The following is a 15495-nucleotide window of genomic DNA, read 5'->3' on the forward strand; positions in this document are numbered from 1 at the left end:
TTTCAACTCGGTGTCTGCTCCCTTCAAGTCCGGACTCGGCCCCAGGCTCTGCTCCCGCAGCCGGGCGTTCAAAGCTGGCCTTGGACCGCAGGCATCCCACCGATCCGACGGGCGCTGTCGGTCCTTGCAGCAAAGATTTAAACGAGGAAGCTGCTTACAAGCAGCACGAAGCTCCTAAGCGTGGTAACCGTGAGATTTGGCTGCGTTTTTGAAACGCTGCTTTACAAGCATGATATTTATAATCAGACCAGATAGTCAGGCTCGTTTTGTGACCCTGTGCTAGTTACAGTATTACTCTTGACACGGTTTGAAGCTTGCTGTGTTGCAGTTTGACGCTCGGAGCCTCGGGGAGGGCCAGAGCCAATGACACAAATGATGAACGTTTCTTGGTCTTTACTTGGAGCACAGGATGGGATAGAGTTACATTATCCTGGCAGGCATCCAGACCTGAGACTGTCTTCTTTGTCTTTGCAGCCCTTTTCTGACAAATAGCAATGCAAAAGGGTACACTAGTCTTTCCCAAAGGATAGACTAGAAATCCATAAGGCTGTCCTTTGAGATTGGTGTTGGTCCCATGTCAGACATGTTCCCACGTCAAAGTGACACATTATCACTTGGAAAATGAGTTCCTGTAATATCAGCCTCAAGTCCTTCAGGTGAGTGATGGTAGTGAATGAGCCTAGAGAGTGAATTTTAAATTTGATATTATTCAACATGAATGAAGGTAGTCAGTCGGTTTTCTTTTAAAACCTGTGCCTAAATATATCATGACAAAATCCAAAATTGTTTGACTTCCACTCAAAAGATATCTGAGCAGCAAAATGTGTCTGTGTTTGGTCCCAAATTTGTCCAAAGGGTACTGGCTACCTATAGTTTGGCTTACTACAGAGAAAGAAGCCTGATGAAATGTTCAAAGCAAGCTGTCTACTTCCAGTTCTGAGCTCATGCTCAAATATTGCAGTACAGTTAATACCTTTCTCAGTGTCTCTTATTTTAGGGTTCTCTGACGTCTTTTATTGCCTGTTGAACGTGTCTCTACATGCTTCTCTTGATGTTGTTTGTCATATCCACACTCACACGTATTTTTGAGGTTATAGTATGTCTATAGACCCCAGAGCAGATTAAGAGAGGGCTAGTGTGTAGCAAGTAATGCCAAAACTGTGTGGCCACTGTGTGCACAAATTACATTGCATTGGGATTTTTGGCACAAAGGACTGGAAGTGAAACTAAGCCTCATAAATAAGATTTAACTCCTGAACACTGTTGCAGTATGTGGGTGGCAAATGTTCTCAGGCAGAGCTTCAGTTCTTTTGGTTTCCACTCCCAGCATCCAATTGAATGCAGTCAGGGGTATCTGTGAAGAAATTGGAGGGGAGAAGACTTGAGCTAAGTTTCTTTTTCTGCAAGGAAGGATAACCTGACACAGGAAATTTAAATGCCTTCAGCATCATTTAGACCTCCATAGCAAAGAGTTAAAAGACAGCAATTTATTTCAGGTTGGAGATGCATGGGTGCCTCATACCTATTCCTCTTCATCAATAATTGACCAAGTGGGTGGAAGAAGCAGAAAGTGTGTTAGATCATTGATTGAAAGGCACTGTCCAGCAGGGCCCTTTACAGATACTTTATTTCTAGGTCTACCATATATAATTAATCTCTGCATGGATTCAGTCAGTCAAAGAGGTTACAGCACACTTGAAAACTTTGTAAGCAGAAATATTATATAGCTCTATTCTGTTGTTTTCAGCCACAGATCTCAAAGAGCAGAGTAGTTTTATGGCTGGGGAGACAGAAACATAAAGATATTTGGGGACAGCCAAAGGTGACCTAGATGTCACAGGCAGATCAGAGTGTAGGTTTTGCAGGTTTGATTCTATAGCTATAACTAGAACTATAATATGTACTATAGGTCACAGTAGAATTTGACAGTATGGTAGAGGAGGTGTGAAGTGGGCTATAATGATAAAATTTTAGAAGGGAATAATGAAGTAACAAGACAGTAGGAGTTTCATGAGACAGACTGCAGAGCTGTTGGAAGAGTGAAGATTAATAGTAAAGGGTGATCAGACTCTTTGGAATTGTTTTAGTGACATTTTAACTAAGCATTTTTAATAAAGTATTGCTTGTGGAATACTTCAAGTAAGATGAAATCAAGAATAAGTATTTCTGCCCAAGTGCCATTAAAATTGCTTCTCATGAGGGTGCTGTTTCAGAGCCTCAAATCTCATTCCAGCTTGTGAAAATTGATCCTAAGCAGATACTGATTCCAGAAAGAAATCCATAGTTGCACTCAAGTCAAAAGCTTGTGATGCTCAGGCAGTGTTTCTCAATTGAGCCAACTTGTGTTGTTCTGCACTGAGGAAAGGGAGTAACTGTGTAACTTTTCTTGACAGAGAATATGTTTTAGAGGTTGTCATTTCTGAAAGGAGTTGCATGTGGGAGAGAAGACAAGAAAGTAGTGGAGTACAGGGTTGGATATGCAGCTGTAACATCACAGAGATATTTTCCTGTGGAAGGACTCCTGCTGTCAATTACAGGGAAAAAGATGTTGGGAACAAGTAAGTATAGTGATGCATTACCAATCCCTGTAAAAGTGCCAAATAAATAAGGAGACTTTCACAGTCAACAGCTGGAGAGGGAGGCTGGGCCAGGAGAAAGCAGTTGGTACTTGAGTCTTCTAGAAAAAAAGTAGTTTCAATTCTGTGAAAGAAGTAGGATCACATCATCCTGGGAATCCTTCTGAGAGATATACTTGTTCCTAGCTGAGAAAAAATGTTTCTGTGATACAATTTAGAAGGCTTGGTTGGCTAATGGTTTCACAGCTGATATGGGGGGAGAGTCTCAGAGTAATGGAAGGAAGTGAACAGATCATGTAATGTCTGTGGAATGAAGAGTCATCGATAATCAGTGGTTTGCTGGTTGAGGAAGGAGCTAAGGGTTTTTTTGTACTGCCCATCGAGGTGTTTCTTTGATTGTAAGTACAGTAATCAGGACTTTCACTCTCCTCCTTTTTGCTTGGTATTCTTGTGGATTTGCCAGAAATTATTTTCAATGAAATACTTAAAAGGCCACTGAAGCTTCTGAAATAGATAACAGAAGCTGTTCAGGCTAAGCATCTTGTTACTGCTACATCATGTCAGAACGATTTATCTGCAGAGAACAGAGATCATGTGCTGCACACAACAAACCAGGGTTTTGTACCACTCTTCACCTGAATATCAGAAGCCCAGACAAAGGGAACAGCCAATTGGCAAACAGGCTGACAACAAGGGCATAATCTCTCCAGGGAAGTCAACACATCTCTCTCGGTAAAGACACTAAGCTCATCATTTCACAGGCATTTCTATCAGCAGCAGATTCTGCCTCTGCACCACCCTCTCAGTTATATGAACAGATGTCCCTGAAGCCATAAAATGACCCACGTGCAAGAGTTGGGGCAGATGACAATTTTAAAATAACTTTGATAATTGTGCCCTATTTAATTAAAAAACTAAACATTTTCAGCCCAACCTTAACCACAATCTTTAACCCCTTATCCAGATCACCACACACTGCTGCAAAAAGCTGTACCTGTGTAGCTGAGGGAGGGAGGCAAGGGAAGGGGTTTGAGCAGCGATGGCCAGGGCTGTCTACTGGATGTCAAATGGGCTCTGGTGGGGCTCCTATGTCTGCAAATCACACAGATGATGGAAGTGTGGACCAAGGGAAAGCAACCACCAGTCAGGGCTCCTAGAAGGAGTACTGAAGAGGAGTTACCCATGTCAATTACTTATAAAGTGGAATCCATCTGTAAATACAATTGCTAGAAATCAGAAAAACATTTTTCAGAGCATTTTTTTGGTGGCATCACTAAGATAGAGGGCCTGCTGGATGAGTGCTCTGGGAGCTCTGAGGACTACTTAGGAACTCATCTTTGTATTCCACTAGACTGTGTGTTGTACGAGCACAGACTAAAAACACTGTTTCCATTCTAAAGATCAGTGTGAAATATATGCAGAGAATGCTAACGGGAATGCATTAATAGACTTTCAGAACTTTTTTTTGTAACATGCTTTATAGCATAAATAGCATGTTTATAGGCTGAGGCTTTTAGACAAACATCAAAGGAAAAAAAAAAACCAGGAAAAAAAGATTCTGTGGGAATGGGTATGAGTATTCCAAGGAACAAACTTTGCACCTCCACAGTTGAAGGTGATCTTTAGGTAATTGCAAGATATACCCCTTCCCATATAGGCTGGATAGGTCTAGTTAGCCTACAAAAAGTGTTAAATGCAGTTCTTTCATGTATTCCATTTATACAATGAAGTTTTTAAGATCAGATTTAACATGAAGCAGTGCTCCAGAAGACTGGGTTAATGTTCTTGCCTAGGTTCCCATTTGAAACTTGATCAAAACCCTCACTCATGTGAAACTTCCTCCCAACTGAATCTCTAAAGCTTAGGCAAGATTGAACCCTGGACTAAATTTATTTTGTCTTGTAACTACCACGCTTGCTTATTTTATATTTTATTGGCCAGGAGCCTGACTATATTTATAACCTATTTCCCTCGTATTTATCTCACCAGCCAACCTATCCAGTGTTGGAGCTTGGCTGAAACTGGCAAATTTAGGATCTGATATATTGAAAAAAACAAAAAAATCCAAATCAAATAGTGCAGGTAGAGAGAGTGGCAATCTGGGTAATTTTAAAGAAATCTCAGATGGGGCTAAAGGAAAATGTAAGAACTTTGTTCCCACCAGAGTATACACATTGCAGGACTCGGGCTTAGTTACTACCAGTTGCCAAAGGCCATCATATGGTGGGTTTGACCAGGTGTCAGACTTCATGTGTTCTTGAAGCACTGATGTTCTGAATGTCTAAATGATCCCTGGGATTCTGAGCAAGCCCTGAGGTGTCAAGCCATTCTCAAGGGAAAAGAGATCCAGTAAAGAAGTAGTTGTTTAATGCCAATGCTGTGGAGGTAGCAGGAATGGAAAAACATTTGGTGTGATTACATATTAAATTGTTCTGCAAAATATTTGTACATAAAGTAGCATTGCTTAATGACTATTTTATGAGTTTGCCTTTGGAAAATCTAAACATTTACTACAATAATACATTGAAAAATAGCTCCCTGGAAAGCATTTAATTCTACAAATACTTTGTTTTCCAGCCTGTTCTGAACATGGCTCTAGGGCTTGCCTTTACTGTTATTTATCCCTGTAGAGAAAAAGAGACAGGTGAAAAAGTCTGGTATCAGTCTGCACTAAGCACATGTGGGTTTGGCTCTTACATCCAGTGTCACCTTAGCCTCTCAGTGGCTTTGAAGTGCAGCTATGAAGTACAGAACCTTGCTTCCCTCAGAAGTTGCAAGGCACTTGGACTGTGAAGCAATCCTGTTCCAGAGAAGAGGAAGACAAGTTAGTTCACAGGTCACTTGAAACGTGTTTTGTCCTACAAAGAAGATGAACAAATGCATTACATTGTCTATGGCAGTCTATATCCTAAGGAGCTTTTTCCAGAAATAAGTGAATAATGAGAGAATCTGAGTTAAGGGGATGTCAGTGTGCAGCTGTGTGCAGCTCCTTACCCAACCTGCAGCCCTGACCATCTTCTGTCTTTCTGTTACTAGCTGGTTCTTCAGCATGGTTCTATGATACAGGACAGAGACATTGTAAGGGAGTCTGCAGCATGGACTCAACTGGTTTCACTGAAGGTTTTTGTCCCCAGCTATAAAGGAAAGTGTAGAATAAAGAAGGAAAAGTGGAGGCTGCGATCAACAAAGCAAGGGTGGGTGGAAAGATAACAAATACCAGGAGTGCTATGAGGCGTGATTAAATTGAGAAAGGCTTTGAAAGTGAGAACAAGGAGTTTGCATTTGGCGCAGCAAAAGAGGAGAGATGACAAGAGAACTGTGGTAAAAGAGTGCTGTGCCCAAATGAATGAACAGTTCCAGATGGTGTTGCCAGAGAGGAGATTACAAAAGGGGAGAGGTACAGGCCTTGGCTAGGACTTTCAGCAGAGCAAGCTGAGATGAATTGTGATACTTTGGAGATGCTGCATGAAACAAATCAGTGACATTTGAAGTACAGCAGCATCAACATCGTCAGTAAAATCAGCAGTAAAAACTAAACTCCCTGCCTCCAGACCATGCATCAACACCTTAGACTGGGACTCTCAGAGCTGCTGTAAGCTGTTGGCATGCAGAATTCTGAATTCTGAAGCAGCACACAGGTACCACTTGGTGGTCAGCAGAATAGTTATATGTGTGCCCCTGTTATGTGCCTTGCCTGCTGTCTCTTCTCCAGTGAGACACTTGGGCTGTACATCAAACGGGGAAAGAGATTCATCTGCCTCAGTGAGTCAGCAGAACAGCATTAACTCTTTGTGGAAGTGTCAATGCCAGCGAATGGGGCTGAGTCATCCAAGCAGATACAGCTAGCCTGATGCCCACCTATTCCTTCAGCTGGGAAGCAGTCCTGAGCTGCCAAAGAGAAGGTGCTAATATTTCACATTCCACTCATCAGTCCAGCATCATTATTAATTGCAAAACAGCAGACAGTTTCTATTGTCATATTTAAAAACCTGTCAGCTGTTTCTGAGTTAGATAAGAACCAGATTTTATTTGGAAAAAAAAAAAAGAGTTCATAATTTCCAGGGAATTTGCTTGCTCATACTACTTATTTTCCCAGCAATCAGTATGAGCCATAATTAATCACTCAAACCTCAAGTCTTATACTTTTGCTGAGCTGAAGTAGCTTCATGGAAGTCAAGGGACTCAGAGCTTTAATTCCTAGCTTTTGAAGAACTCTTGTCCTAGTCCAACAAAGTCAGCATATGAACAAGGTGGCTGATTGCTTTCAGCAGGACCCTGCACTCACAAATGCTGTTCTGTATGGTATTACAGACTCGCCCTAAGTGCAGGGGCATGCAAGTAAGCACAAATGCCTGTAAGCCCGATGCGTTGAACAAACAGCAGAGGAACACCAGCTCTTCAGAGAAAAAGATTTTCTATTTTCATGCAAATGTTCCCAGTGTTCTGAAGCAGAAGCAGATGCTTGGAAAATGCATGCAGTACAAACTGCTTGTACTCTAAGAGTTTCATATTCACTCAGCATTACCTGCTCTTTCCACAAACTAATAATCACAAAACAAGTAGGAATTATAGCCTCTGATGTTATGTGCCTGGTTCTTTGCTGAACTGACCAGATTTAGAAAGTGTGCCTGGACATTTATGATATCTTGGCCTGATTCTGTAAATTAAAGAGGGATACATCTCAGACCCAAGATTTTTACCTTAAATTAGTTTGTGGGATTTCTTCCTTAAATCACCATGTCAAATGATACCGTTTCTAATATATACAAGTCCATCATCCACATCATTGCAATTGCCCTTGGCTCTTTTTACTGTAAAGCACTAGAGCTGACAATTGGCTTTTTATCTTCTCATGAAGACTGGTAGGTGGTAATCTGTCGTAACTGTATTCAGGCTCCTCTTCTAGAGTTCTAGCTATGAATGAAGGCTTTGTTTCTCTTCTCATCTATACCCATACACTATATCCTAATCCTCTTGCAGTCAACAAACTGTGCTGGTGGAATAGCTATGGCCCCCTGGTTTCCAGGCTCTGTTATACAAATCCCAAACTCTCATCTATGAGAAGGTGGCATATGCATATTTGTGCTTTTGGTTACGTCCATTGTAGTTGGATAAAATCATAGACATAAAAATAGGATTTAAAAATAATCCCCTGTATTCCTATTGCAAGACAGGAAAATTTAATTAGTCCCTATGGGATTTCCATGTGCCATGATGGTCAGGGATGCTGACACCACTGGACCACTAGAAAAAAGTGGATAATCTGAGAGAGAGCTTATAATACTTTAATTAGCCTAATGCCTTATGAGAATATTATTTCCATTGTATTGTCTGCATATTTAAATATTGAATTAGCTTTCATTCCTGACATAAAATGTTCATTGGCTACATTTGCTTCTTCATGCCAGATCAATAGCATCTGCAAGCAGCAGGCTAGATCAAAATCTGTTTTCCCAGCTTTACTGCATATGTACAAGTGCAATGCCAGAAGAGAAAGTATTTATTCCACAGGGAAGCAGTTTGCTCAGAAATTTGATTCAGGCTTACCTGACTCTCCTGGTTTAGAAGTTTCTCCATTTCCTTTCTGTTAACTTGTGTTCATGTTTTTGCCTTTGATTTTGATGGGTATCTCTTGACACTGATGTCTGCCAATACACATATTCCTGCCTACAGTAAAACAGATGGCTTCTCTGTGCTACAAAGTGATAGATGTTAATCCACTGATCATGACTTCTGAAGTGTATCTGAATGGATGTCAGAGCCTTTCTGTGCAGAGCAGTATATAATATGTACAAGGTAACAATATAACTTTTATTTAAACCCCATTGTAATTCTTGGACTTTCTGCTTTCAACTTTGCTGTGTTATCATCCCTGTAGAGTTTTTGTTTTCTAATACACTGATTTCAAATGCTTCCTCAGAAGAATGGACCCTGACTCACATGCTTAGAGGCTGCAGGAGATTTTCCCAGGCAGCACAGGTTTTCTGCCTGCAGTATCTGAACCTATACTCCCAGTCCTTTTCTTCTATGATTTATACCTACCATCCTCAGATGGCCTAACAGGGACTCCAATTTAGACATCTCTTACTGGGTAAAGTGACCTGTTTTAGTTTATTTTCACTTTCTGCCAGCAGCTCTGCTTAAATGGGCCTCCTGGGTGGCTGGTCCTAGGAGAGCAGGAGCACAGTCTCAGTTTAGGGGCATTTTTATCTCACTTCTATTCTCCCTGCTTCTAGCCAGGCTTGATATGTTGGTGATGATAAAAAGGAAGCTGCAGGAATGTTAAGTAAAGGTAGTTGCTTGCTAAACTGGGGATTGCATAAGGGGAAACACAGAGCTCAGTGCCATATTTTAACAAAAAAACAAACAAACAACTGTGCCTTACAGAGAAAATCATGTTATAGGAACAAAATTAGGAAGAAGTATGGAGCATTAGTCTTAATTTGGCAGAATTTTTGGGTTTTATGTACTTGGAGGAGGTGGGTATTAGACTTTCCAGCTGTTCTCCCTGTTGTCAAGTACACTGGTAGCTGGTTTTCTCTAGAGATGTTACAAATGCTGGTGCTATTTTTGTCCCATAATTTTATACCTTAGAACACACACATAAGGAAGAAAGATGAGTTTAATGAACAGGACTCACTGAAGCTCTACTGATAAGTGAAAATTAATACAGTTAATTTTGCAGCATTTCTTCCTCATTCAAAATGGTGTCTTTAAACATCAAATATTGACATGACATAGTATACGGATTTCCCCATGGAAAAAGAAAATTATATAATTTAAGCAAAATTGTCCATATAATTTGAATCTGAGGCTTAACTGACACAGGTGGTCTTGTGACAGTCCTTGGAAGAAAATTTGACACAAGAACTGGGGGATTTTTTTGTGTCACTCTTGAAAAGAGGAGCTTGAGATATGCTTGAAAAGGCATCTTCAAAGACAAAGTCCAAGAACAGTTTCAAAGCAGTAGAGCTTCTTTCGTGAAAATTCTTGTTTACTATAATTAGAACTGGTTTAGTCTGGGGGCTCTTCCACAGGCCATTCTGACCTTCAATAAATTACTATAAAATCATTCTGAGGAAGAACTGAAAAATTAAATTCCTCAGGAAATTAAAATTCAAAAGAAATTTGATTCCAAGGTATTATGTATTTTAAGGAACTGGCTTACTACTGTCATGTCAATAACAAAAACTGCTTTGTGCCAGCTGTACTATCTTGATTAATTTTGCATAGACTTTTCATCAAATTAATGTCTCAAATATCCCACATTGGCAATATCATGTTTATATATTATCTAATTATTTAATACAAAATACAGAAGATAATACATACAAAAGCCACTGATCAAGCACTAACACCAAAAGCATTTTATTAAACTAAGCATTTCTACAAGATCACAACAAAACTAAAAAGGTGAGAGGGTTGGTTATATCACTGAAAGCTGAACTAGAAGGTTGCAAACTGTCACTAAATGGTTTGATTTCAACAAAGATACATTTGGTACCAACTTTACAGGTCATGCCTTTGGCTCATTTACACACCTAACACTGCCCTGATTATTAGCTTTGTTAGAAAAATCCTTCGTAGAGATTTTACATCTGGTCACTCGCTCATTGATGGTCAGATTCTCCTAGTCCTCATAACATGCTGTGTCAAATGTGCCAGGGCTACAAAAAGGTATGAAGAGGAATGCTAAACAATTTATTCAAAAGCCCAGATTACAAGGTTTACATCAACATCATCTTGTTGTTTTTGATAGATTTCTGATTAAGACAGGAGAGTAGAAAAGCATGAGGCCATAAATTCATTTGCAATATGGCCAAGTACCTCCTGAAATAATGGTGTTCTCTGTGATTTCAGAAGTCATTTTTTGGGTCATGTTTTTCAGCTACTAGAAACTGCTTTTGAAGTCAAATCCCTTCAAAAAGTATTTGTTTCACAAAAAGTATTTACTCATGAGTCCCACAGGGACTGTGAGCACTAAATTAAGATCTCCAGGAGCTCACCACTGAAGGTGATCACTGTTTATATAAATGGTATATCTGTAGTATGACTGCACCTGGATCCATTCAGCTTCCTGCAAAATACTTACCAAGAGGCACTAGAAATGTCGCTAGAGGACATGAAATAGAAGCATGGGTTCAGTCACAACAGCCGAGGTTTCAATCCCAAGGCAGAAAAAGCCTTTATTTTGGGGTTTTCAGCCCCTTTTATAAGGTGTACCAATACAGGTTAACCTGATTAGTACAAGGAACAACACCTCTCTTGTCCCATTGGTGGAACAAGAGAAAAACACTCAGAACATTTGTAAAACATTCTTTTGAGAACCAAAACCTATTTACAGAAAACAGTCCTTGAGAGAAAAATGTTTCTCAAAAGACTTTCCCTTGGGAAACAGATCAGGCTGAAAACTCTCTCAAGCTCAGAAAATCATGTCCACACTTGAAAAATATATGGATGATAATTTTGGCAGTGCTCTTATATGTAGTTAGCCCATGAAACTATTCCAAAAGTTGAACGCCTATACCTGAGGCACGAGGATCCCATAAATACACATACACTCCTATCTATATTGTTTACAGGCAATATTATGTTCATATGAAAGCTTATTTTCATTTTCCCATGAGTTTTCTATAAAAGCCAGGCTGAATGGGAGGCAGTTCCTGGCTCTCTGCATTCTTTCCACAGCATGATCTGGTGACAGACTCTATCAGAAAAGGCCCTGGAGGGAATCCTAATCCTTTGAGCAGCCTGTCTGGTAACTGGGCAGAACAGGGTGCTTCATTCTGCCACTTCTTGCTTCATCTTCAATCTGAGATGGCAAACATCTGGGAATATGTCCTGCATTTTGCTTTATACAAGCAAGAACAGCTAAGCACAGAACAGGTGAATTAGAAGGGACCACTGGACCACTTAGTCCAACCCTCTGCTTTAATCTGGGTTATCTGGAGCAGATTGTTCAGGGCCATGTCTGGTCAGGTCTTGAATGTCTCTGAAGATGAAGATTCCAACAGCCTCTCTAGGCAACCTGTGCCAGTCTTTGACCATCTATACTTAGATGGAATTTCCTTTATTTCAACATGTGCATATTGCATCTTGTCCTTTAACTGGGTAGCACTGAGCTGCAGTTCAGTGGATGTTACTACAGCACCTAGCACAAGGACAACTAGTTTTGGGGATGCCTGTGAGTGCCCCTGTAGCCCAAAACATGTCCACAGAGAAATAACAGCAACAATCATGAGGAATTTCTCTCCCCAACAACTCCCAGAGGGTTCCAGTGCTTTTTGATTAAATTGAATAAATAATTCATTTGACACCACAGACATTGCTCCCGATGAGCTCAGAGCTGATGGAGTGGGAACTAGGAGCATCACCACACAGGAGCAGTGTGAATCTCCTTGGGTGCTGGAGCTCTTTCTCTGCAGCCAGAGGGTAGGCAGGGAGAGAAAGAAAGAGTGAGCCTCAGGCACTGGAGTAATAATACATCCCCATGTGGGGCAGGAGACCTTCTGTGGGACACTTGCACCCCACTTTGGGAGCTGGAGGCTCTGCAGAGTGTGGAGGGGCAGGCTCAGTATTCTTCTCTTCCCATCCTTTGCCTGAAGTTTGCCATAAAGGTGAAACAGAGCCTCATTTGTCAGGAAAGAATTAAATGATCCCTAAGGTTACCAAAGCACTCAGAGACCCTTTGGGAAGAAAAGTGCTACGTAAATAGAAGCTGATTCCTACAGGTTATTAATAGATGTATCTGCAAAAGTAATGTGAAAACTACAAAGGAAAGATCATTCTGAATTAAATTACCATAATTTTTTTCATTGCTGTCTCTTTTCAGGAGACCTGGATTATACTGCTAACAATGACAGGTTTGAATAAGAGACAGGGTTTGTGTGGGCCAGAGGTGGGAACAGAGAAAGAGACTAATTATATCTTTTTTTAACCTTTGTATGCAGCTGGGCAGGATAAAAATGAATCATGCAACCAGCAGCTGAGCTGTTATCCCAGTGGAGGCTGCAAAATGTGCCCAGGTCATTTAGAAACATGATCTAACCTGTCCCATTTCTTCTGGATCTAACCACTTCAGAAATCATTACATAAAATCAGTATTTTCTGCATGCTTCACCTAAAGCTCATGTAATTATCCTATGGACAAACCAAAACATTTATCTCGCCTGCTCTTACCTCAACAATGCAGAGGGTGAAGAGAGACCACTGATGTGGTCTGGGAGAGCTAGAAGTAGCACTCTTCAGCATACCTTTGGAACCTGGGTTTAACAGGCTAAAGATGATGGCACTGCTTTTACAGTCACTCAGATGTATAATTTGAAGTCTTCTATGTGGCATTTATTCCAGTTTTAATGCATGTTTTGATGCAAAGCTTTGTTCAAAAGTGAGAAATGGATGGGAAGAGAAACCTTTAATGCCTGTATTACTCAGCAAAGTAGCAGGTGTCTGACCAATCTTTCTTTGCAGGCAGAAATTATGGAGAAATGGAGGAATATGTTCCCATTAAATAAGAACTCCTTTCTCTCTGGTCCTTGACTTTCCTGCCCAAAATTCAATTCAAACTACAATTTAATTTAACTGGTCTACTTCTGTCGTGCTCTAGCTTTACTACTTTTAAATGGGTCTGGAATGAGTTGGAGTATATCCCAAGCAAAGAATTTGACCCTTCAGTCTTGATTTTTTGCAAACTCTATTCACACCATTTTGCAGTATCAAAACACAGGATCTGTGTCCTACAACAAATTAAACCTATGTGAAACAAAGGGCTTGTGATGAACAGAGCTTTTACACATTGCCCTGCCTTATCAGACTGAACTCTGGAGGCTGAATGAAGTGTCTTTGAGAGTCTGAACCCAAACTTTGCTAAGTTTTGTATCAGCTTTCCTGGTTCTCAATTTGGTCCAGTATAGTATTTATTAAGAGTGATCCAGGACACTAAAAGACTTTAAAACCTGCAGTTTGAGCCAATTTATCCAATTCAAGAATTTTGGCTACTTTTTTTATTTCCACTTTTTTTTTTTTCCCCTCAAGGAAATTTTGGCTATGTTTTGAAAAGAGAGTAAAGAATGTGATGCATTTATTTATTATTAACTTAGAGAAAAGGGCAATATATCACTGGAACAGTTGCGCCTGATGGTGTATAAAAGACTCTGATTGCTTAAATCTTCCTGTGGATAACCTGATGATGAGTTCATGCCATTTCTTTGCCTTACGTAGTGTAAAAAAAAAAAATGAAGTGGAAATACTGTACTCAGTAAGTTACAAGAGAAATTCTGTTCCTGGACACTCACATTTTACTGAACTCCGATTTCCCCCCATTCTTCCCATATATAATCTGTGGCCTTTTTGATATTTGCAGTCAAGACCCTGTGACTTGGCAATTATTTAAACTCTTAAATGCTAGGTAACCTGTTGCCACCTGAGTGACCAAATGCATCCTCACCCAACTGCAAAGAATGACCCAATTAAGCAGTAGCCTGCACCAGTATCTGTAAAGGCCAAGTCAGTTTTTGTACATCATCCCACTACAGCAGATCTGTTGATAATTTGGATATAGTGCATAACACCAATGCTTGTGTTAAGAGTTTCCCAGTCCTAATAGCACCATTTCTTCTCCAGTGGTATGTGTCATTCGCTTGTCATCCACTTGCTGTCTTGGCCTTCAGAAAACAGTCTTTTCTAGAACCCTCATCAGTACACACAAGCATCAGTCACAGTGGGGAACAGTCTCCAGCACACATGTCTCCTGGATTTGGGCTCTCAGTCACAGAGTTTGTGTCCTCCTAGCGTGTTTAGTACAGTGAGATGAATACAAAAACTCCTGAGCTTGTGAAGATCCAGCAGGTTAAATAACTATAGTTTATTTGTCAGGCCAAGCAAGTGAATATAATCCAGTACTGCACTCTTTTATGACCCTTCATGAGAAGTGAGCTCAGCATTTTAGTTGCTGTTTTCTAAATCCTCTATTAGGCTGTTCTTGCTTCAAAATCAATCTTTGCAATGTTCTGCTGGATGTGGAACCAGTAAGCAAGCCTGAAGGGATGTGAGGGCTTGGTAATGCAACTACTTCCTCATGACATGAAGGGACTTGCAGGTATGTGTTGCACATCTGTGGCTTTGAATATGTTAATTCCCAGGCAAAGGAAGAACCCATGCAATATGCACTTATCACAAATATAATCATGCCTGCCCAAAAGGAGAAAACTTTTTATAAGCTCCATATAGAATCCATTCGGGAATCAGTATCACATCTTGAATGTCATGGGAAGTTATCAGCAATCCTGCCCCAGCAGAGATGACTTGCAAGGGTTTGCATTAGCTATGAAGAAGCAGATGATAGAGGCAAAGCAGCTTTAGGACACAAATCACTGAAAACGTTTTGAGGAACTAAGGAATTGGAATTGCATTTGGCATTCAAGAAAGAAAGAAAGAAAGCAGCTGTTGCCTCACATATGTTTATTTAATTTCTTCAGGGTCTTTTGGGTAAAAGTTTACTGTTGGCTCTATCAAAGCAGTACTCATGGTGCTGCCCATTTGTCATATTCAGGCAGATGCACGTATGTCCCAGAAATACCATCTCTATTCTAAGTGAAGAAAATGATCCCCAAATAGACAAAAATTAACAAAATGCCTGTATTTCACATGACTTCAGCAGGAAGTTACACTGGAATGAAACCACTGGGTGCTCCTTCCAGCACCGGTGCCACCTCCAAAACCACTCATTTATCCCCAAATCTGGTGTTTTCTTTGCCAGCCTGTCTTGAAGGAGCAGTTTAGAATGCACACGGACTTGAGGCCTTGACTCCAGCTGCAAATAGCACTGTGGAGGAGGGGAAAGACATGTAGATGGGCTTGATGTACATGTGGGGAAGAGGAGGAATGTTTTGCAGCCTTGCCAACAGGCACCTGGTGATGG

This window comes from Parus major, chromosome 2, assembly GCF_001522545.3.
Source record: "Parus major isolate Abel chromosome 2, Parus_major1.1, whole genome shotgun sequence".
NCBI classification, from domain to species: domain Eukaryota; kingdom Metazoa; phylum Chordata; class Aves; order Passeriformes; family Paridae; genus Parus; species Parus major.